At 43.7% G+C, this 22,974-nt stretch overlaps 1 protein-coding gene across 5 annotated transcripts in view; it reads left to right on the forward strand.

Annotated features, from left to right (window-relative positions):
• Positions 1 to 423: 423 nt before the first annotated feature.
• Positions 424 to 22,974, forward strand: part of CASR (calcium sensing receptor) — a 171,603-nt gene continuing 149,052 nt past the window's right edge. For 2 of the 5 annotated variants that reach the window (XM_075119358.1, XM_048819853.2), the window contains exon 1: positions 424 to 726. The gene's annotated coding sequence lies outside the window, so the exon portion shown is untranslated. Of the gene's footprint in view, positions 727 to 803; positions 1,032 to 22,974 lie in introns of those variants that run through there. The other 3 variants (XM_075119360.1, XM_048819873.2, XM_075119366.1) reach the window with 2 other exon arrangements.

Genomic DNA, 22,974 nt, shown 5'->3' on the forward strand with positions numbered 1-22,974 from the left:
GCCCTCGTTGCACTGCTCCTGAGTTCATGTTCTCACGAGTGGGTATCGGGGTCAGTGGTCCTTGCTCCTCCTCCCCTCCCCCCCCGGCGCCGATGCTGGTAACACATGCAGAGCCGGTATATCAGTATATTGCATGTGGAGTGTGAGTCCAGTATATTCCTGCTATAGGATAGTTGCATGGGTGTGCTGTGGCAGCTAAGATTTGTGTATGTGCACCTGCGTAGTAGGTGTATTTGCCTGTCTGAACTTGTGTGTGTGAGGAGCTGGGCAGAGTGATTTATTTGTACACTGGGATGTACACACAACACAGTACGTGTGTGGAGCAGGTGCCTCTGTGCATGCAGGTGTGTGTGTGCGGGGGTGTAAGTCCACCTATCTTCAGGCGCGTGTCCATGTGGAGCATGTGCCTGGGTGAGTGCCCGCGTGCTCGGGGAAGGGAGCAGAGAGCGGGGAGTGGGAGCTGACCAGGGGCTTCTCCCTCCTCCCTCCCCGCTGGCTCCCGCGAGGCTGCAAGTGCCGCTGCTGCCGCTGGGGGACCTGCGGGAGATGCTGCCGCTGCTGCCGCCCTGGCCGGCGCCGGAGGAGGGGTAGGAGCGGGGGGCAGACCGAGCAGCTGGAGCATCTCCGCAGCCGCAGCGCGCAAGCTGCTGCCTCCCCTCCGGCCGGGCACCGAGCTGGGCGCCGCCGAGGCAGCGAGCCGACCCCAAGGCAGGAGCGGGGCAGGAGGTGAGCGGGGCTAGGGCGGGGCCGGGAGCCCGGGGGCGCTGCTGCCTCCCGACTGCAAGCAGCGAGTGCCCCAGAGAGGGGACGCGCCGCTTCCGCGGCCGCTCGGGGCTCCCAGCTGGTCCAGCTCGGCTCTCCCGGCAGGCAGGCCGGCCGGACCGCCAGGGGCCGCGCTCCCCCCGCGGGGTGGACGGCAGCCTGGGGCAGCCCGACCTGCTCCTCGCAAGGTCAGCGCGGGATCGGGGCCGCTGACTGGACATGGCCTTGGCGCCCCTTCCCGCGAGCTGCCTTCACCCGCGGGGAGGGAGGTGAGTTCGCTGAGCAGCCCGGCAAAGGCTGAGGAGCGAGGGCGGGCGGGCATCGGGCGGCGTGGTGCGCCAGTGACTGCGGGAGAGCGTGCTTGGGAGTGAGGCGCGAGCAAACACCCCCGCTAAGTCCAGAGCTGCTGCCGGTGCAGGGCACCGCTTCCCCCCGCACCCCCGTTGGCTCCCAGCTCCCCTGGGCCAGGGCACTGGTTTTTAGTGCAGGTTCTGTTGTGCTCGCATCAGCCCAGGACTTAATTCACCTGCTTTTCTTGCGGAGCAAAGGAGCTGGCGGCTGATACGTTTTGGTGGATTTGGAAGGTTTTCACCAATGGGGACAAAAAGTGGGAAGCACAGTGTGAAGCGTACGGTTTTGCACAAAGCCGATTCCAGGTCTAAAAGATGTTCATGCCTCTGGTTATATGTACCGGGGTTAAGTGCCAGCCTACGATGCATGGCTAGAAGGAACATGTTGTAGCATAAAATTCCGCTGCTGGGCTTTTCTGGTGCCTCTCTAGAGTCGTCCTTGGATACTTCGGAAAATGGGCGTTTTAGAGCATTTTGAAAGGGGTAATGGTAATAAGGCAAATGATTAATGTGCCATTGAAATAATAGGAATTAAATGGCGAACTATTGCCCAATACTGTAGTCCTTACTCAGGCAAAACTTCCATTAAGGACTGATTTTAAAACCTGTGAATTTGGCCCTAAACTATTTTGTAAATATAGGTGTCCAAGTGAAAGAAAATTCATTGGCAAGCAGTACTATTCAGAAACGTTTTCTCAAAGTGGAGGTTTATGGAGAAATTAGTGGAGCTAAGACAATTACCTAAAAGTAAAACTATTTAGTCACATAGAAATCACACAGGCTGCAAAAAATTGTCTCAAATATGCTTCATGGAAAATGAATAATAAAAATGGTGTCTCAGAAAATGTACCAAAAGAATCTGCCTGGTAGATTATGATACCATTAGAAGAGATTTCATCCTAAGTATAAGGAAACATTTTGTGAACTAACATATCTTGCTTTGACGTTTTCATTTTGAGCTCAATTTTCATAGAATGTTATTGTAAAATAATCTTGACATTTTTACTTTGATTTTATAAAATATTTTTCTATTTTACTTTTTCTATTGTACAGAGTATTTCTTGAGGTGGATCCTCCAATTACATGCTCACAGGTTAAACGCTCCTTAATTTCCTTGAGTCAGACTCTCTGGTCTGCTAAATCAATTTTGCACTGCCTACTTCACTCATATTGCACAAAGTGAGCTTAATCCTGCTGGAGATTCGTCTTGGAGAATTTCCCCTGTATAGAGGCAATCTCTGCCAATGTAGAGACTCTGTTTCCTCTTACACCAGCCCTATCACCTGCCAGAAGAGTAGGAGGGGCAAGTCTGAGGACAATAGGGAGTGTGGCTGGGAGATGGTTTGTTGTGGCTGAGTCCCTGCCTCCCTGAGGCACCTACTGCCAATAACATAAATTAAAGCTGCTACCCAGTATTTTTAATTTATGCCAGGGCTCGGCCGCGAAGAATCATCTCGCAGCAATCACCTGCCTATCCCACTGCTCCTTCCACTGCACCCAAGCTCTGTTCAGATACAGAATTGAGCCCTTAGTCTAAATAAGAAATGCAAGTTTATGCCTTAAGGACGTAGAATCCAGTTCTGCTCCTATTGAATTCAATGGGAGTTCTGTCATTGACTTCAGTGGGACCAGGACTGGGTTCACATGTGTTTTCATTAGATTTATTGAAGTGGTAAAATGTGAGTAATGTGATTATTAAAATTATTTGTAATTGGGCTAAATGACTAGATAGTAAAGTGACTGGGTAGTTGTGCAGCTTAAAGAAATGTTTTAGTAACTGATGTTTAATGGAATAAACTAAAAGCTGTTGCAGTGGTTGTGCAGTGTAGATTAGTGAAAAACAGATCTGTTTAAAGCAAATTGATGGGTGACAAAGAGGATTAGTAATGAGCTACAGAACTAGCTGTTCACCTCTATGTCATCTCTCTCAGTCCGTCTCAGGTATGTAGTGACTTGTGTTTGGTGGCCTCTGTGAAGTGACTTTGTTTCAGCTCACTTCCAAGTGGGTAGGTGGCCTCATCATAAAAACTGCCACCACACTGTCATCTCAGCAGTCTCCACATGGAGGCCAAGGACTGAATGGACTATGAAGATGGAATGTCTACACTGCAATGTAAGCCCAGGGTTAGTAGTAAAACTTGAGTTAGCACACCCTGGGTTTGTTAAACTAGGGCTTGGGCATCTACACTCATTTGTAACCTAGGTTAGGAATTGTTGATCCCTAGGTCCCAACCTGGGGCATCTGCGTTTACACTGCATTATGCAAGCCCAAGTCTAACCACCCATATCCCAGACTTCCTAGTGCCCTTTCAAAATGTGGCCGCTCTAGCCATTTGTTCCTGATGCAATGTGGAAAAACGTGACTGTCCACCAAACTTGACTCTCTAAAGGACAAAGAAAGTTGGCCCGTGGGATTGTGGAATACTTTTTGCAGACTCCCAGAGCACGAGTCCAGTGGGGCTGTGTCTACACTACAAAACAATAGGTCTTGAACCCTGGGCTTGACTCAGGCTCGGACCCTCCACCCCAGGGGGTCCTGGAACTCTGGGTTAGCATGATTTGTGTGTAGACTGAAGCAGGGTTAGGGTTGAGCCTGACTTCACTTTCCCTTCTAGAAAGGGCAGAGTCATGTTGTTGGGGCAGTCTGTGCAGCTGTTGCCTAAGCTGTACTTTATGTTGTGCTGTAAGTATGGGTGTGTCTACACAGCAACACCACCCCCCCCCCGCCACTCCTTGCAGCAGCAGGTCTAAGGCTGGATCAACTGACCTGGGCTCATGGGGCTTGCTTGCTGTGTGGGTCTAAAAATAGCAGAATAGGCATTTGGGCTTGGGCTGGAGCCTGGGCTCTGAGACTCTTCACCTTCACCGGGCTTCAGAGTGTGAGCTTCTGCCCAAGCCTGGATGTCTACACTGCTATTTTTAGCCCCTTAGCATGAGCCCTGCAAGCCTGAGTCAGTTGACCCAGGCTCTGAGACTCATTGCCATGGGTCATTTTGTGCTGAGCAAACGTACTATAAGGGGAGAACTTCAGACTCCATGTCTATCAATCTGGTACATTTTGCACAGTTTTCAAACCTCAGTGCTTTTAAAAAATAATTAATATTTTTATAATTGTTTTATTAAATCAGCATGAAACCTGTCAGTGAGACTTTGTGTTGCTTGGGAAAATGACAAAGCCTAGACTGGCCATCAGTAAACTCCCGCTTTATCTGCATGTGTACTGCTGGTTGCAAACAGCTCCTACTGCATAAGTTGATATGCCTCTCAGTCACTTATTAACCGCAGGAGTGAGGAATGCTTTACCTGCGCTAATTGCTGCCGAGCATTGTAAGATCGTTGTCCACCCAACTGTCCATTAATAGAGTGGAGCGCTGACAGAACTGGTAGCTTTAGTGTTACATTTTTGTACCTGTCACATCCAGAGCTATTTCAAGTGTGAATGCCACATTTCTGCAGTCAAGGAAACCTTGCCTGCTGAACTTGTTAGAATGCAAAATACACTGGATTGTTGTAATCCGTTCCCATGTGGCTATAATACACATGTGATCTAGAAGTTAAGGCAGCAGACTGGGATTCTGACCTTAGGAAGCCACTTCTCCTCAGTTTGCCCCGCTGTAAAATGGGGATGCCAATATCTACTCCCTGGCGTTCTGTCTTGAGGATTAATTGAGGTTTGTAAGGCCCTAGTGAAATCCCCAGGCGAAAGGCTCTATATACAAAGTACTATTACTACTATTGGCTGTGGGGCCAATTTTTCAAATGCTCTTTCAAACGTGCATCTTTGACTTGGTCAGAAGCAGCTCCCAATCCACTCCACACTGAGGTGCTCACATTTGAAAGTCTGACCTGTTATTGCCTAAGGCTTTGGTTCCACTACAGCGCTTACAGTGGCGCAGCTGTATCGATGCAGCGTTGCTGCTGTCATGCTGTGAGCGCAGATGCTCTAAGCCGAGGGGAGCGGTAGCTGTGTCAGCGGGAGAAGCCGACATAGCACAGTCCACACCAGCGCTTAGGTCGTTGTAACTTTACGTTGCTCGGAGGGGTGGCTTATTCATGTCCCTGAGTGACATCACTTATATTGACTTAAGCTGTACTGTATACATAGCCGCAGAAAGTGTCTTGGAATTGCCAAGTTAAAAGATGCTGTCCAGGCTGGGAAGCTCAAAATTTGAACTTTTAAAAAGATATCACTCTGGAATTCCTCATGATTATAATCACCTAGCCTCATGTCTACTGTAGAGTCAAATTTGGGGACAGGTCCTGACATCTCCAGTTCCTCTTCTCTGGCATCTTCAGGGGCCGTCAACTGACTGCTGTGACCCTTATGGCCAGTTAACTGACCACTCCCCCATTCTGCAGTCTTCAAGAGGGAGCAGCAAATAGACCCACTGCCTCTGAAAACTTCCTCTACCCTTTGTCTGTCTTATCTATTTCGATTGTAAGTTCTCTGGAGCATGGACTGTCTCTTACTATGTGTTTATATAAGCAGCTAGCTCAGTGGAGCCCTGATTTCCATAAGTTCTAGGTGCTATTGTCATACAAATAAATAATGGATCTGAAAGGTGCTTCTCTGGTCCCACTATTGACTTTTTAAACACTGTTTATACCACTGAGGCCTATTAAAATGCACTGCACAGAATGGGAATCCATGTGAAGAGGGAGCCAACTGTAAACTGAATGAAGTAGGTAGGCAGTGCTCAAGGTTTCATACTACATCCAGTGTTGTTTAAAACATTTATTAATGATCTGGAAATGAAGGTGAGTAGTAAGGTGATAACATTTGCAAATGATTCAAAACTATTTAAGCTACTCTTGTCCGTACAAGAATGTGAGTAACTTCAGAGGGCCAGACCAAGCTAGGTGAATGGTGAGCAACACAATGGCAACTGAAGTTCAGTGTTGATAAGTACAAAGCATTGCACATGAAAGGAAAAATGTAAACGACTCATATAACTTAACAGGTTTCTAAATTAACAGTTTCAACTGAAGAAGAATATCTGGGCACCATCATGGTCCCATCAAAAAAGACATCTGCCTAATGTCCACCTGTGATCAAAAAGCAAACAAGATGTTATCATGCATAAGGAATGGAATGGAGAATAATATGAAAAGTATGATAACACCACTAAATAAATCTATGGTTCACACTCATTTGAGAGACCATGTTCAGCACAAGTCACTCCCTCACAAAACAAAATACTGCAGACTTAGAAGTGATTCAGACAGGGGTGATGGAAATGGTGAGAGGCATGGAAAACCTCTCATGTGAAGAGAGATTGAAAAGATTGGGATTGTTCACTTTAGAGAAGAGATGAATAAGAGGAGGAGCCATGATAAAAGTATAATAAGAGTAAGTATAATGAATGCTAAACAAGGTGGATTGAGAGTGTCTGTTCTCTGTATTGTAACACATGAACAAGGGGATGTTTAATAAAATTGAAAGGCAGCAAATTCAGAATTGATAGAAATACTTTGTCATACAAGACTGTGGAACACATTGCCACAAGATGCTGTTGATTAGCAAGATTTAAAGAGGAACTGGACATTTATATGGATAACAAGAATATCCAGAGTTGTTATAGTTAATAATTCTTTAAAAAGGGTTTTAGAAGGCAGATAAAACTTAATGATTCAGGGTTTTACCCAATTTTAACTATTAGTGGCTAGCATGAAGACTTAAAGGAGACAAATTATCCCACATCTGTCTACTGTAGAGTTTCTTGCACCTTCTTCTGCAATATCTGGTTCTGATCATTGTGGGAGACAGGATACTGGACTACATGGATTGATAGAGCCATAGATTTCATGGCCAGAAGGGACCACTGTGATCATCCAGTCTGACCTTCTATAACACAGACCATAGAACTTCCCCCAAGTAATTCCCAGAACATATTTTAAAAAGATCTGATCTTGATTTAAAAATTGTCAGTGATGGAGAATCCACCATGACTCTTGGTAAGTTGTTCCAGTGGTTAATTACCCTCACTGTTAACATTTATACCTTATTTCCAGTATGAATTTGTCTTAGATCATGTTATACCTTTCTCTGTAAGATTGAAGACAGCATTATTAAATATTTGTTCCCCATTTAGTACCTAGAGACTATAATCAAGTCACCCATTAACCTTCTCCTTGTTAAGTTAAGTATATCGAGCTCCTTGAGTCTGTCACTGTAAGGCATGTTTTCTAATCCTTTAGTCATTCTCATGGCTCTTCTCTGAAATCTCTCCAATTTATAAACATCTGTCTTGAATTGGGGACACCAGAACTGGACACAGTATTCCAGCAGCAGTTGCTCTACTGCCAAATATAGAGGTAAAATAACCTCTATACTCCTTCTCAAGAATTTCCTGTTTATGCATCCCAGGATCACATTAGCTCTTTTGGCCACAGCTAACAGGGAGCTCATGTATTCACCGCATCTTTTTTAGAGTCACTTTTTCCCAGGTTTAAGTCCCCCATCCTGTAAGTATGGCCTACATTCTTTGTTCCTGGTGTATACATTTACATTTAGCTGTATTAAAACTCATACTGTTTGTTTGCTCCTAGTTTACCAAGTGATCCAGATTGCTTTGAATCAGTGGCCTGTCTTTTTCATTATTTACCACTTCCCCAATTTGGGTTATCTGCAAACTTTATCAGTGATGATTTTGTTTTCTTCCAGGTCATTGATAAACATCTTAAATAGCTTAGGGCCAAGAAGAAATCCCTGCAGGACTCTACTAGAAACAAATGTGTTTGATGTTGGTTCCCCATTTACAATTTTATTTTGAATCTTTCAGTTATCCATACAGAAACAAAAAAGCAGGCTGGTGAAAAGAAACAAGGCTACTGAAGGAATATAGAAGGCAGAACGAGCAATGATTCTGAAGATGAGACTATTTTTCAGTGAGTGATGCTGAATGTGATTAAACAAATAACTAAAAGTTTTTGTTTATTGCGTAGAGGCCAGATTCTAGCCTGGACCTCTGTATAAACTTCCTACTGACATCTGTGGGCGAGCTCCTGTGGATCAAGAGCAGTATGAGTTCTAAATATATGCCCTAGCCCATAGACCACAATTAAACGTGGAATTCAACTTTCTCCAAAAATGAATTTGTAGTCGTGAGTGAACCATAAACTTAAAATTTGTTCACAAACATTCCTGAAACAAATTGACAAAAATCAAAGTCTGTTCATAGATAATTCACAGACCAAAAAGTGGCTAAATTATCTGAGTAAGTTGTTCATTGTGAGTTGTTCACCCAGCTTTAATAGCAACATAGAGAAATGGTGAAAAGGGGCCAGCGTGTACAGAGCTTAACATTAACTCAATAACCACAACACCACAACTAGTGCTTCGTTAATATATCTCACAAGGAATATACTACTGCTATATAATACAGTTATTTAGAATATTCAGCAACTAGAAACACATTTTTTAATTTACATTTACTTGACTAGAAATATACTAATAACTTTTCAAATTATTAACAAGTAGTTATAAATTGCATAATCAGCTGTTTAAGAAACAGTTGAACAAGTTTTTTAAATACACACATTACCTAGAAGAAAAGCAATATCTAAACTTTATTAAGAAATAGGAGGGCCAATGACATAAAACATACAAATGAGACACATTTCTAACACAGGTTTCAGAGGAACAGCCGTGTGAGTCTGTATTCGCAAAAAGAAAAGGAGTACTTGTGGCACCTTAGAGACTAACCAATTTTTTTGAGCATGAGCTTTCGTGAGCTACAGCTCACTTCATCGGAGGCATACCGTGGAAACTGCAGCAGACTTTATATACACACAGAGAACATGAAACAATACCTCCTCCCACCCCACTGTCCTGCTGGTAATAGCTTATCTAAAGTGATCATCAGGTGGGCCATTTCCAGCACAAATCCAGGTTTTCTCACCCTCCACCCCCCCCCCCCCCCACAAATTCACTCTCCTGCTGGTGCTAGCCCATCCAAAGTGACAACTCTTTACATAATCAAGTCGGGCTATTTCCTGCACAAATCCAGGTTTTCTCACATCCCCCCCACCCCCATACACACACAAACTCACTCTCCTGCTGGTAATAGCTCATCCAAACTGACCACTCTCCAAGTTTAAATCCAAGTTAAACCAGAACATCTGGGGCGGGGGGGAGGAAAAAACAAGAGGAAACAGGCTACCTTGCATAATGACTTAGCCACTCCCAGTCTCTATTTAAGCCTAAATTAATAGTATCCAATTTGCAAATGAATTCCAATTCAGCAGTTTCTCGCTGGAGTCTGGATTTGAAGTTTTTTTGTTTTAAGATAGCGACCTTCATGTCTGTGATTGCGTGACCAGAGAGATTGAAGTGTTCTCCGACTGGTTTATGAATGTTATAATTCTTGACATCTGATTTGTGTCCATTTATTCTTTTACGTAGAGACTGTCCAGTTTGACCAATGTACATGGCAGAGGGGCATTGCTGGCACATGATGGCATATATCACATTGGTGGATGTGCAGGTGAACGAGCCTCTGATAGTGTGGCTGATGTTATTAGGCCCTGTGATGGTGTCCCCTGAATAGATATGTGGGCACAATTGGCAACGGGCTTTGTTGCAAGGATAAGTTCCTGGGTTAGTGGTTCTGTTGTGTGGTATGTGGTTGTTGGTGAGTATTTGCTTCAGGTTGCGGGGCTGTCTGTAGGCAAGGACTGGCCTGTCTCCCAAGACTTGTGAGAGTGTTGGGTCATCCTTTAGGATAGGTTGTAGATCCTTAATAATGCGTTGGAGGGGTTTTAGTTGGGGGCTGAAGGTGATGGCTAGTGGCGTTCTGTTATTTTCTTTGTTAGGCCTGTCCTGTAGTAGGTAACTTCTGGGAACTCTTCTGGCTCTATCAATCTGTTTCTTTACTTCTGCAGGTGGGTATTGTAGTTGTAAGAAAGCTTGACAGAGATCTTGTAGGTGTTTGTCTCTGTCTGAGCGGTCACCTTCAGCCCCCAACTAAAACCCCTCCAACGCATTATTAAGGATCTACAATAATGATTAGTTAAGAATAATGCAGTAGTGACACTTGCACCTCCTAATGATACACATTTCCTCCTAAATGAAATATTTTAAGTGAACAAGAGTTCACATACTGTTATGGGAAGGGATTATGAGATGTATGCCTGTTAATTAAGAGAACAAAATTTTCACTAATAGAGGTGGCAGTGGGTTTGCTAATTTAGAACTGTAATCCTTTCCCTGAGACTCCCTTTAGTATTACAGATTTACAGAAATTAAAGATGGAAAAGGCTTGTTGCAGTAAGTACTTTGCCTATCTCTTCCCATGCATGCAGCTTTAACCGAGAGTAACCATTTTGGTACATAAGACATATCCATCTGTCTTGAGGCCTGATCCTACACCCTTGAAGCCATCGGAGTTTTATCATTGGCATCAGTGAGTACAGACTTGAACACTAGGGGCTCAGTCCACAAAGGGGATTTAAACATTAGATATTGTAATGACTAATGTTTAGGCCTCCTGCCACCCCATGGAATCCACAGCCCTGCGTTAAGTGCCCAGGCTCCCTATACAATGCATGGGGCATAAGAAAGGTATTCTTCAGAAGCCAGGAAGGAACATGAGCAGAGAGCCATCTAAACAAGCTATAAGGAAATGCTGTGGAGGGGATTGGCCTAAGTACACCCCTCAAAATAGGGGCACCTCCCTCCACTCAGGATTTGCAGCTGTGAGCCCTCTCCTGGAGGTAGGTGCCTAAGTCAGGTCAGCTCTTTCTCTCAAAATAAATAAATAAATGAGATGAGTGCCCTAACCACTGGTCTGTGGGGGTATTCTGGAGTTTCTGCCGAAGATGTTCCATTGTGAATAAAACACTGAAATATTCATTGGGATGGCAAGTGAGAATGACTCTATAGCTTGTGGTTAGGGCACTCACCTAAGAAATTAGAGACCCGTGTTCAGTCCCTAGTCTGCAGCAGGTCGAGTGGGGATTTAAACCTGGGTCTCCCATATTCCTAGTGACGGCTCTAAAAAGGGAGCAGTTGGGGGTGGGGAGACAGTTATACACTAGTCAGCCTCTGAGAATCCCTATTAGATTGGACCTCACTGGCAAGATAGGCAGAGGAATGCCTAGCTTGAAGATCCTGCATGGACTAAAAGCACTGGGTTTTAGGCAAGGCCTGATGAAATTCACCCTGCGGTACTTAAGGAACAAGTGAAGCAATCTCAGAATTGTTAGCAATTACCCTGGAGGACAGATTAGCACTGGAGAAGGACAAACATAGTACCTAGCTTTAAAAAGGGGAACAAAGAGGACCAACGGAATTATAGACCAGTCAGCCTAACTTCAATACCTGGAAAGATACTGGAACAGACTATTAAACAATCAGTTTGTAAGCACCTAGAAAATAATAGGGTTATAAGGAATAGCCAACATGAATTTGTCAAGAATAAATTATGCCAAACCAACCTGATTTTCCTTTTTGATAGAGTTATCGGCTAGCGGATGGGGGGTGGTGGGGGAAGCTGTAGAAGTGATATGTCTTGATTTCAGGAAGGCTTTTTGACGCCGTCCAACGTGACATTTTCGTAAGCAAACTAGGGAAATGCCATCTAGATGAAATTACTATAAGGTGGTTCCGCAACTGGTTGAAAGACCATACACAAAGAGTAGTTATCAACTGTTCTCTGTCAATCTGGGAGGGTGTATATAGTGGGGTGCTGCTACTGTCAGTCCTGGGTTTGGTAATATTCAGTATTTTCATTAATGACATGGATGGTGGACAGGGTGGATTTGATTTAAATCAAATTGATTTAAATCATGATTTAAACTAGTCAGGAAGACTCGATTTAATCATGGATTTCTACATAAAAGTGTATTCTTGTTGGTTGTTATAACCTTAATACATATTCTTCACAACTCAGAGATAGATGTAGGTTTCATTTTTAGAAGGTACACACTATACATTTTTAAAGTGATGTACTTTGAAAACTTTTCAGATTAGTTTTATGGCTATATCAGAAAATGAATGATTGTTTGGTTATTTCATTTACCAAAGGTAATTGAAGCAGATATTTATGAAATCACTGGGAGGTGAACTATCTCCAATTCAAAAGGTTAATCATTAATATTTGGAGGATTTTCTTGCCATGCTGTATTTGGAGGAGAACATCACCAGACAGACATTTAAATTGTTTTATTTAAGTAAAACAATGTTATATATTTTGGATTTTTTTCTTCAATAGCAAACATATAATATTTTAATAAAACAAGCATATGAATTTTTGAATTTAGTTAAACATTCAAGTTTTTTTTTAATCAGGTTTTTGTTAAATTTAACTAAAATAGTTAAATGAAATATTTTTTTAAAAAATTCAAAAATTCAAGCGACTATGTCAGCCATATCAACATGAGAAACTTATAATATTGGCTTCTACAGCTAACTCAGTTGTCTTCACCTTCATTTTCCTGTTTGTTCATAATCTGGAAAAGAAAAACAAGCTTTCCTGCTTTTTCATGATCCAAACGATTTCTCAGTTTGGAATGAATTAGACCAAAGGAAGAAAATATTCTTTCTACACTGGCAGAAAAAGCTACTGCTGTTAAAAGTGAGATTATCACTTCAACAGTATCTGAATTGAAGTGCTTAAGTGACTTCCACCAGTTCACTGGTGTGACTTTCTTTAAAACATCATCAGCAAACATATATTTCTTGAATGGTTCTTATTCCCAAACTGGGTCTCTTTTACAGCCTGCTGCCATTATATGTTTTCCCTTCTAGTCAGAGAATGGTATGGTAGATCTCAAATCAAGGCTACACTCAGAAAGACCTCAAGAATTCTGGAATATGCTGCTCAAACAGTTTCACTTTTCTTTCTACTGCGTGTCCCTCCCTTCTCACATTTATCTCCAGACTTCTTCTCCTTGTCCAGATCTATTCCGCCCCCAACAATCTTCCATTCATTGAACTTTTTGAAACTTTGCCCTTTTAGAGAGAGGTAAGGGATTGACTCTGTGTCCACAAATTTGCAGAGGGACAATAGGGTTGAGGTCTGTTATTTCTCACCTCTGTATTTTATTTATTTATTTATTTATAACATTTTTGCTGTTAACAAGCATGTTATCTCTGGAGACACAAACCCAGTTTGAGAACTGCAAAACTAAGCATCTCTGATGGTATCTTCTAGACTGAGCACTGAGTCCCATTGGGTAGATAGAAAGATTAACCTAAATAATCTATACAGAAGCCCCTGGAACCCCATAAGATTGGGTCCCTAATCCATCAACTATTGGAACTCATTTACAAAACTTTCCTTAAATATTGCATGAATATATTGTCTCATACTATAGAATTATAATTTATAATCCCAATTCCATGATGAGATATCTTTGAGCTATAATGTATCTTAATTAAAACTATCTTCAGTTTTAATTAAAAGAATCTGATGTTTTTGATTTAAAAAAAAACCCATTGATTTGTATCCACCCTGATGGTGGAGTGGAGAGCATGCTTTTAAAATTTGCAGATGACACCAAGCAGGGAGGGGTTGCAAGCACTTTGGAGGTCCGGGATTATAATTCAAGATGACCTGGACAAATTGGAGAATTAGTCAGAGTTCAACAAGGTGAAATTCAGTAAAGACAAGTGCAAAGTGCTTCACTTAGGAAGGAAAAATCAGGTGCACAACAACAACAACAAAAAACAAACGGGGGAATAACTGGCTAGATGGGGGTAGCCGTGCTGAAAAGTATCTGGGGGTTATAGTGGATCCCAAATTATTGGCTTATATACAGTGTGATGCAATTGCAAAAAGGGCTAATATAATTCTGGGGCATATTAACAGGAATATTTTATGTAAGCCAGAGGAGGTAATTATCTTACTGTACTTGGCACTGGTGAGGCCTCATCTGAAGTACTGTGTCCAATTCTGGATGCCACGCTTTAGGAAAGATGTGGACAAATTGGAGAGAGTCCAAAGGAGAGCAGCAAAAATTATGAAAAGTTTAGAACACCTGATCTATGAGGGAAGGTTAAAAAAACTGAGTATGTTTAGTCTTGAGAAAAGAAGACTGAGTAGGGACCTGATAACAGTCTTCCAATATGTTAAGAGCTGTTATAAAGAGGTCTGTGTTTAATTGTTCCCCATGTCCACTGAAGGTAGGACAAGAAGTAATGGGCTTAATCTGCAGCAAGGGATGTTTAGATTAGATATTAGGAAGAACTTTCTCACTGTAACAGTAGTTAAACTCTGGAATAGGCTTCCAAAGGAGATAATGGAATCCCCATCATTGGAGGTTTTTAAGAACACATTGGACAAATATGTGTCAGGCATATTCTAAGTTTACCTGGTCCTGCCTCAACTCGGGATGGGACACGATGACTTCTTGACATCCCTTCTAGCCCTAAATTTCTATGATTTAGGTAGCTTTGTGATTGCCCACTAGCAGAAATTTAAGTATCGGGAATTTGAGTACCTACAGGGTTAGGCACACAGTATTCAAGATGTGGGCAAACCAGGGATTTATATAGAGGCAATATTATATTTTCTGTCTTATTATCTATACATTTCCTAATGATTCCCAACATTCTGTTCGCTTTTTTGACTGATGCTGCACATTGAGTGGATGTTTTCAGAGAACTATCCGCAATGACTCCAAGATCTCTTTCTTGAGTGGTAACAGCTAATTTAGATCCTATTATTTTATATGTGTTGATGGGATTATGTTTTCCAATGTGCATTACTTTGCATTTATCAACATTCAGTTTCATCTTTCATTTTGTTGCCCAGTCACCCAGATTTGAGGATTGAATTTTGGATTTAGATGCCTAAAATGGCAGTTGGACATCTAAATCTGTGGATCTAGACCTGATTTTTTGGGGGGAAAAGGGCCATATTCCAGCAGAACCAAACTTTGAGGCTGTTTTCCACTCATATGGGTAAATATTCCAATTCTGATTTTGTGCATTTGTGGACCAGAGATCAGAATCTCTAAAATTATGTTGAAAAGTGTTAGGGGGAAACATCCATAACCTTTCATTATCAGGGTTTTAGGATGCAGAATCAACCCAACAAAATCAGGAGAGATCGCAGCAGAAACAGGACAGGTGATAATTTTACAAGAGAGGCCTAAAACAGGAATATCAGTGGGTGCTTGAGGTCACGACTGATCTAAGAAGAAAGGGGGATAATACATAGCTGGAATGGGATGCTGCCAAGCAGGATTAAGATGCACTAGCAGAGCAGTAGATGGGCCCAGGATTAGAATAACAGATGATCCTGTTCAGGATCGAGGTGACTGGCAAAGCTCTGTGTTGGAGCAGCTTGCCTGGTGTTGTTAACCTACACTGTGCATAAATCTAGCCTGTAGTACACTTTCTAAGAGTATCAAATTCATCCTAAAATGGGGGGGGGAATTAAAAAGATTATTAAAAGAAAAGCCTATGGCATAAACATACCAGGTTTATATCTGAAAAGCATGCTGAGAGATTTAGCTCCTCCTAGAAAAGTTTAGGATTTATTAGGCTCTTGTGCCCCTCCACGAGATACAGAGATTTGAAACAGCTAGCTCTAGTACAAACAAGAGAAAAAGTTATTCTTGACTTATTCTTAAGTAACAGCCAGCAGTTAATTCAAGAAATAACAGTAGCCAAGCCACTAAATAATAATGACCACAATATAAGTAGATTCTACAGCCTATGGAGAAGTATGGTGCAAAAAGTGTCACAGTGACATTAAGTTTTAGAGAGGGTGATTTCAATAAGATGAGGATGTTAGTCAAAAAGACCCTAAAAGGCAAAAGTAAAGGTAGTAAAATCCTTACACGTGGCATGGATGCTACTTAAGGAAGCAATAATAGAGTTTCAGAAGATACATACCACTGAACAAACAGGGAAACAGGAAGGCAAGAATATGGCTGAATGGCAAGGTTCAAGAGGCTGCTCATGCCAAACAGAAATTCTTTCAACACTGGAAATTTAATCCTAGTGAAGCCAATAAACCAGAGCACAAATCACAGCAACTGGTATGTAAGAGGGAAATTAGGAAGGCTAAAATAGATTTCAAGGAGCAAATAGGTAGAGGTATAAAAAACAAACAATTCTTTAAGTGTTTCAGAAGCAGGAAGCCTGAAAAAGAATTGGTGGTCTGATGAATCACCAGGGATTAAAGAGAACAATTAAGGATATTGCTGAGAAGCAAAACAATTTATTTGCCTCAGTCTTCACTGAGAAGTATGGTGAGGAGACATGCCTACCCAGGATTTTCTCTTTTCCAGTAATAAGGGTGAAGTTGTCACAGTTGCAGGGCAATTGCATCTGTGTTCCCCTTCTGTGGTCCACCAAGGGAACCCACTTTAGGTCCTCAGTTCCCAGGTGTCTTTCTGAAGGCTGTGACCATTGCATTGCCCACAGTTATAAGTTACCATGCAGCTCCTTCTAAGCAAGCACATTAATTCTTAAGGTAAAAGCATTAGAGAGAAAACATATAAAAACAGTAAAAGTTCCTATACACATTGTGACAAAGTTCCTCCTCTACCTTGGTGGGTCTAGCGCTTATTAGAGGATTTGCTCGCCTTGGAGCTTCATGGCAGCCCTCAGCTTGGCTGTTTTTCTGAACCCACAGTCCAGGTCGATTCCTCCTGTGTCTGACCAGGAGTTGGGAGGTTTGGGGGGAACCCGGGCCTGCCCTCTACTCCGGGTTCCAGCCCAGGGCCCTGTGGAATGCAGCTGTCTAGAGTGCCTCCTGGAACAGCTGTGTGACAGCTACAACTCCCTGGGCTACTTCCCCATGGCCTCCTCCCAACACCTTCTTTATTCTCAACATAGGACCTTCCTCCTGGTGTCTGATAATGCTTGTACTCCTCAGTCCTCCAAGAGTCCCATTCTCACTCTCAGCTCCTAGTGCCTCTTGCTCCCAGCTCCTCACACGCACACCACAAACTGAAATGAGCTCCTTTTTAAACCCAGGTGCCCTGATTAGCCTGCCTTAATTGATTCTAACAGCTTCTTGATTGGCTGCAGGTGTTCTAATCAGCCTGTCTGTCTTAATTGTCTCCAGAAGGTTCCTGATTGTTCTGGAACTTTCCCTGTTACCTTACCCAGGGAAAAGGGACCTACTTAACCTGGGGCTAATATATCTGCCTTGTGTTACTCTCCTGTAGCCATCTGGCCCGACCCTGTCACAACCAGCTAAAAGCTTACTGGAGGTCACCCACCAGTCTTATGGGGCCCTTGTAGGTCAAGTCCTTCCAACCCTTCCATAAGAATTGCCTCTCTCCTTTTCTAAAACAGAAGGCCCTGTCTGTTTTCTGGATTAGAATGAAGTCCCCTAGTCAGGCTATTTGTCCAAGAGTCCTTTGTGTAGCTCCCTGGAGAATCCAGTTTGAACTAGTATGTGCAAGTATCCCCAGAAGGTGGTACCTCTCTGGGGGAGTTACAACCTGGCTGATTTGCTATAATCACCACCCACTCTTTATAGTTCCTGGAGGAGCTGTGGTAACCCTCCCCCATGGAGTAGAACACAATCAGACATAAACTGGTCGTTTAAACCAATGGACCCCAAAGATACTGCATGGGGTTGCAATGTCTGTCACATCTCCCCCTTTGAGAAGTTACATGAAGTTCCAGCCCACAGTACATGAAATTATTGTATCGAGATCTTTCAAGGATACACAGAGGTGTTCTCAGATCTCTAGCTGTCAGAAGAGTAGATGCTAGAAAACATGGACAATTTAAAGAAAGTTACAGATTATGAAATGTAAAATGTGTACCTGGTAAATTTCAAGAAATGATAATTAAAAATAGAACAACAAAACACGTGAAATATTGAGTTATGATATGGTCTAACCAGTACGGTTTCTGCAAAGGAAAATCATGCCTTATTTATCTACTAGAATGCTTTGAACATCTCAATAAAGTAAAGGAGATGTGGTTGACATTGTTTATTTAGACTTTTAAAAGGCCTTTGACAAGCTCTCTCACAAGAGGCTATTAAAGAAACTAAGTAGTCCTGACATGGGATGCAGAGTATTGTCATCTAAAATTGGCTAAGAGACAAGAAGCAAAGAGTAGGATTAAACGGTCAGTTTTCATCATAGCAAAGGTTAACATCATGGGAAAGGAGAAACCAGAAAGTTCTGACTAGGTCCCATTTTGTTTAATATATTTATTAGTGATCTGTAAAGGGGTTTGAATGAAATAAAAAAATTTGCAGATGACACAAAATTATTTAAGTTAGAACCAGAGAGGCGACAAGGAATTTTAGAGGGATCTAAACAACCTAGGTGAATGGACAACATGATGGAAAATAAAGATCAATGTTGATAAATGCAAAGTAATGAACATTGGAGAGATAAATGTAAACAAGTCATACACCTCAATGGGTCTAAATTAAAGGAGGGTATGTCTACACAGCAGCAGGGAGAGTTCTTCCCAGTGCAAGTAGACCTACACGCATAGCTTTGCTCCAGCCTAGCACATTAAAAATAGCAGTGTGACCATGGCAGCACTAGTGGTGGCTTGGTCTAGCACCTAAGTACATACCCAGGGGGTCGGGTAGGCTTGTACTCAGGCTGCTAGCCCAAACAGCCATCCATGCTGCTGTGATCACATTGCTATTTATAACATGCTAGCTTAAGCAGAGCTAAAGTGTGTCTGTCTACCCATGTTGGGAAGCACCATTCCAGCTGCTCTGTAGACATACCCTAAATCAATTCACAAAAGGGATGTAGGTGTCATTGTGGACAACTTAATGAAGACCTCTGTTCAACGTGTAGCTGCGGTCAAAAAAGCAAAGAAGATGTTAGAATATGTGAGTAATTGGATGAAGAGTATTGAAAATATGATGCCATTGTATAACTCAATGGTGCAACCTCATCTCAAATATGTGCAGTTCTTCTCACTCATCTCAAAAAAGACATTGCAGAATTAGAAGAGGTTGCGATGAGAGTAATGAAGTAATTTGAGGCATGGAAAAACTCATATGAAGAGAGATTGAAAAGATTGAGTTTGATTAGTTTAGAAAGGACACAAATAAAAGGGGACATGATAAAAGTGTATTTAAATAATCATTGTTATAAAAAAGCTAGATTGGGAGCTTCTGTTCTCCCTTCCTCATAATACATAAGGTGATTATCAAGGGACAACCCACTGGTTAGAGCACCCCTTAGTACTTGGGCATGACTACATCAACTTTTCACATCTCAAGGACCTCCTTTGGACATCCAGGTGCTCCCTTCCTCTTCTGGAAACTGTGTCCTCCAGCCAGGCCACAGAATCATAGGGTATGTCTACACTATGGAATAAGGTTGAATTTATAGAAGTCGTTTTTTTAGAAATCGGTTTTATATATTCGAGTGTGTGTGTCCCCACAGAAAATGCTCTAAGTGCATTAAGTGCATTAACTCAGCGGAGTCCTTCCACAGTACCGAGGCTAGAGTTGACTTCTGGAGCGTTGCACTGTGGATAGCTATCCCACAGTTCCCGCAGTCTCCGCTGCCCATTGGAATTCTGGGTTGAGATCCCAATGCCTGATGGGGCTAAAACATTGTTGCGGGTGGTTCTGGGTACATATCGTCAAGCCCCCCCTTCCCTCCCTCCCTCCGTGAAAGCAAGGGCAGACAATCGTTTCGCGCCTTTTTTCCTGAGTTACCTGTGCAGACGCCATACCACGGCAAGTATGGAGCCCGCTCAGGTAACCGTCACCGTATGTCTCCTGGGTGCTGGCAGATGCGGTACGACATTGCTACACAGTAGCAGCAACCCATTGCCTTCTGGCAGCAGACGGTGCAGTACGACTGGTAGCCGTCCTCGTCGTGTCCGAGGTGCTCCTGGCCACGTCGGCTGGGAGTGCCTGGGCAGACATGGGCGCAGGGACTAAATTTGAAGTGACTTGACCAGGTCATTCTCTTTAGTCCTGCAGTCAGTCCTATTGAACTGTCTTATGGTGAGCAGGCAGGCGATACGGATTGCTAGCAGTTACTCTCTTCAGCCCGCCACCTCTCCTCCCGGTCATTTTGTGCTTTCCTGCACTCTGACATTATTTGCCTCCACGCATTCGTCTGTGCTCTGTCAGTGTGGGCGGACAGCATGAGCTCGGAGAACATTTCATCTCAAGTGCGTTTTTTTTTCTTTCTAAGCTTCACTAGCCTCTGGGAAGGAGAAGATCTGTGATCATTGAAACACATGCAGCTGGTGGAGAAAAAAAAAGGGACAGCGGTATTTAAAAAGACACAATTTATAAAACAGTGGCTATAGTCTTTCAGGGTAAACCTTGCTGTTAACATTACATACATAGCACATGTGCTTTCGTTACAAGGTCGCATTTTGCTTCCCCCCACTGCGTGGCTACCCCCTCAACCCTCCCCCCTCCCTGTGGCTAACAGCGGGTAACATTTCTGTTTAGCCACAGGCAAACAGCCCAGCAGGAATGGGCTCCTCTGAGTGTCCCCTGAAGAAAAGCACTGTATTTCAACCAGGTGACCATGAATTATATCTCACTCTCCTGAGGATAACACAGAGAGATAAAGAACGGATGTTGTTTGAATGCCAGCAAACATACACTGCAATGCTTTGTTACAATGATTCCCGAGTACGTGTTACTGGCCTGGAGTGGTAAAGTGTCCTACCATGAAGGATGCAATAAGGCTGCCCTCCCCAGAAACCTTTTGCAAAGGCTTTGGGAGTACATCCAGGAGAGCCGCGAATGCCAGGGCAAAGTAATCCTTTCACATGCTTGCTTTTAAACCATGTATAGTATTTTAAAAGGTACACTCACCGGAGGTCCCTTCTCCGCCTGCTGGGTCCAGGAGGCAGCCTTGGGTGGGTTCGGGGGGTACTGGCTCCAGGTCCAGGGTGAGAAACAGTTCCTGGATGTCGGGAAAACCGGTTTCTCTGCTTGCTTGCTGTGAGCTATCTACAACCTCATCATCATCATCATCTTCTTCGTCCCCAAAACCTGCTTCCGTGTTGCCTCCATCTTCATTGAAGGAGTCAAACAACACGGCTGGGGTAGTAGTGGCTGAACCCCCTAAAATGGCATGCAGCTCATCATAGAAGCGGCATGTTTGGGGCTCTGACCCGGAGCGGCCGTTCGCCTCTTTGGTTTTCTGGTAGGCTTGCCTCAGCTCCTTCAGTTTCACGCGGCACTGCTTCGGGTCCCTGTTATGGCCTCTGTCCTTCATGCCCTGGGAGATTTTGACAAAGGTTTTGGCATTTCGAAAACTGGAACGGAGTTCTGAGAGCACGGATTCCTCTCCCCATACAGCGATCAGATCCCGTACCTCCCGTTCGGCCCATGCTGGAGCTCTTTTGCGATTCTGGGACTCCATCATGGTCACCTCTGCTGATGAGCTCTGCATGGTCACCTGCAGCTTGCCACGCTGGCCAAACAGGAAATGAGATTCAAAAGTTCGCGGTTCTTTTCCTGTCTACCTGGCCAGTGCATCTGAGTTGAGAGTGCTGTCCCAGAGTGGTCACAATGGAGCACTCTGGGATAGCTCCCGGAGGCCAATACCGTAGAATTGTGTCCACAGTACCCCAAATTCGAGCCGGCAAGGCCGTTTTAAGCGCTAATCCACTTGTCGGGGTGGAGTAAGGCAATCGATTTTAAGAGCCCTTTAAGTCGAAATAAAGGGCTTCATCGTGTGGACGGGTGCAGGTTTACATCGATTTAATGCTGCTAAATTCGACCAAAGTTCTAGTGTAGACCAGGGCATAGACATGTAGGTTCGATGAGTCTGTGATCTGGTCAGAGGGCCAATATCCCAGAAGAGAAATGGGGCCTCAGAAGGGGTGCTTGAGAGATTGGAGACTTGGGGTAGTTACAACTGAGTGCTAGGGGATGCTCTAACTGCTGAGCCATCCCTTATGTTGTTAAGAGGAAGGGAGAACAGAAACTTTCCCTTGTGTGACATTAAATCCCATGTCCAAAATAGACACACAGTCACACCCACAGTCACACTATCTTCAGGATCTCCTTCCTGGGCCCCAGGACCTCAGGTCATCTCTACAACAAATGGCACACAATCAAAACTCTGAAAAAGATTTGGGGGTTGTTGTCACACACCAAAGTGTAGGTGGTGCAATTTAGTGATCGGAGAAGGAGTATGGCCTTGTGGTTGGAACAGAATTGACGGGCAGAACTGGAGGCATGGTCAGGAGACAAGTCAGTGGTCAGAATCAAGAACCAGAAGAGACCCAAAGGGCAGAGCTAGAGCTGGGCTCAGAAGAGAAGACAGTGATCAGAGGCAGGAGTTAGGAATCAGGTGTTCAGAGGTAGGCAGGGGCTGGTGCTGGAGCCAGGGCAGGCAAGGGCTGGACAGGATGCAGGTGTGGAATGCATCCAGTAGCCACTGTGCTGCTGGTGCTACAAGGCTTAAGTGGTGATCTGTTGGCTCTTCTGACCAATCAGGGAATGCAGTCACTTAGGGATAGTTTATTGGGCCCAGCTGAGCTCATTGGGTTGCCAGGCTTGCAGCAGGTGAGTTCCTGACAGTCATGGTGGATAATCAGCTGAACATGAGCTCCCTCTGTATTTGGCATTGGTGCGACTGCTGCTGGAATACTGTGTCTAGTTCAGGTGTCCACAGTTCAAGAAGAATGTTGGTAAATTATAGTGGGTTCAGAGAAGAGCCATGAGAATGATTAAAGGATTAGAAAACATGTCTTATATTACTATATTCAAACACAGGCGCCGGCTTTTTCCTTTGCCCGGTGGTGCTCAACTCTGCTCAGCCCAAGGCCCCACCCCTGCCCTGCCTCTTCCTGTCCCACCCCGACTCTTCTCTCCCAGTTCCGCCACCTCCCGCGAGTGCACGCCATCCCTGCTACTCTCCCCTTCCCCCCAGTGCCTCCTGCACACCGCAGAACAGCTGATCATGGTGAGCGGGAGGCGCT

The sequence above is a fragment of the Caretta caretta genome, chromosome 1 (genome assembly GCF_965140235.1).
Source record: "Caretta caretta isolate rCarCar2 chromosome 1, rCarCar1.hap1, whole genome shotgun sequence".
NCBI classification, from domain to species: domain Eukaryota; kingdom Metazoa; phylum Chordata; order Testudines; family Cheloniidae; genus Caretta; species Caretta caretta.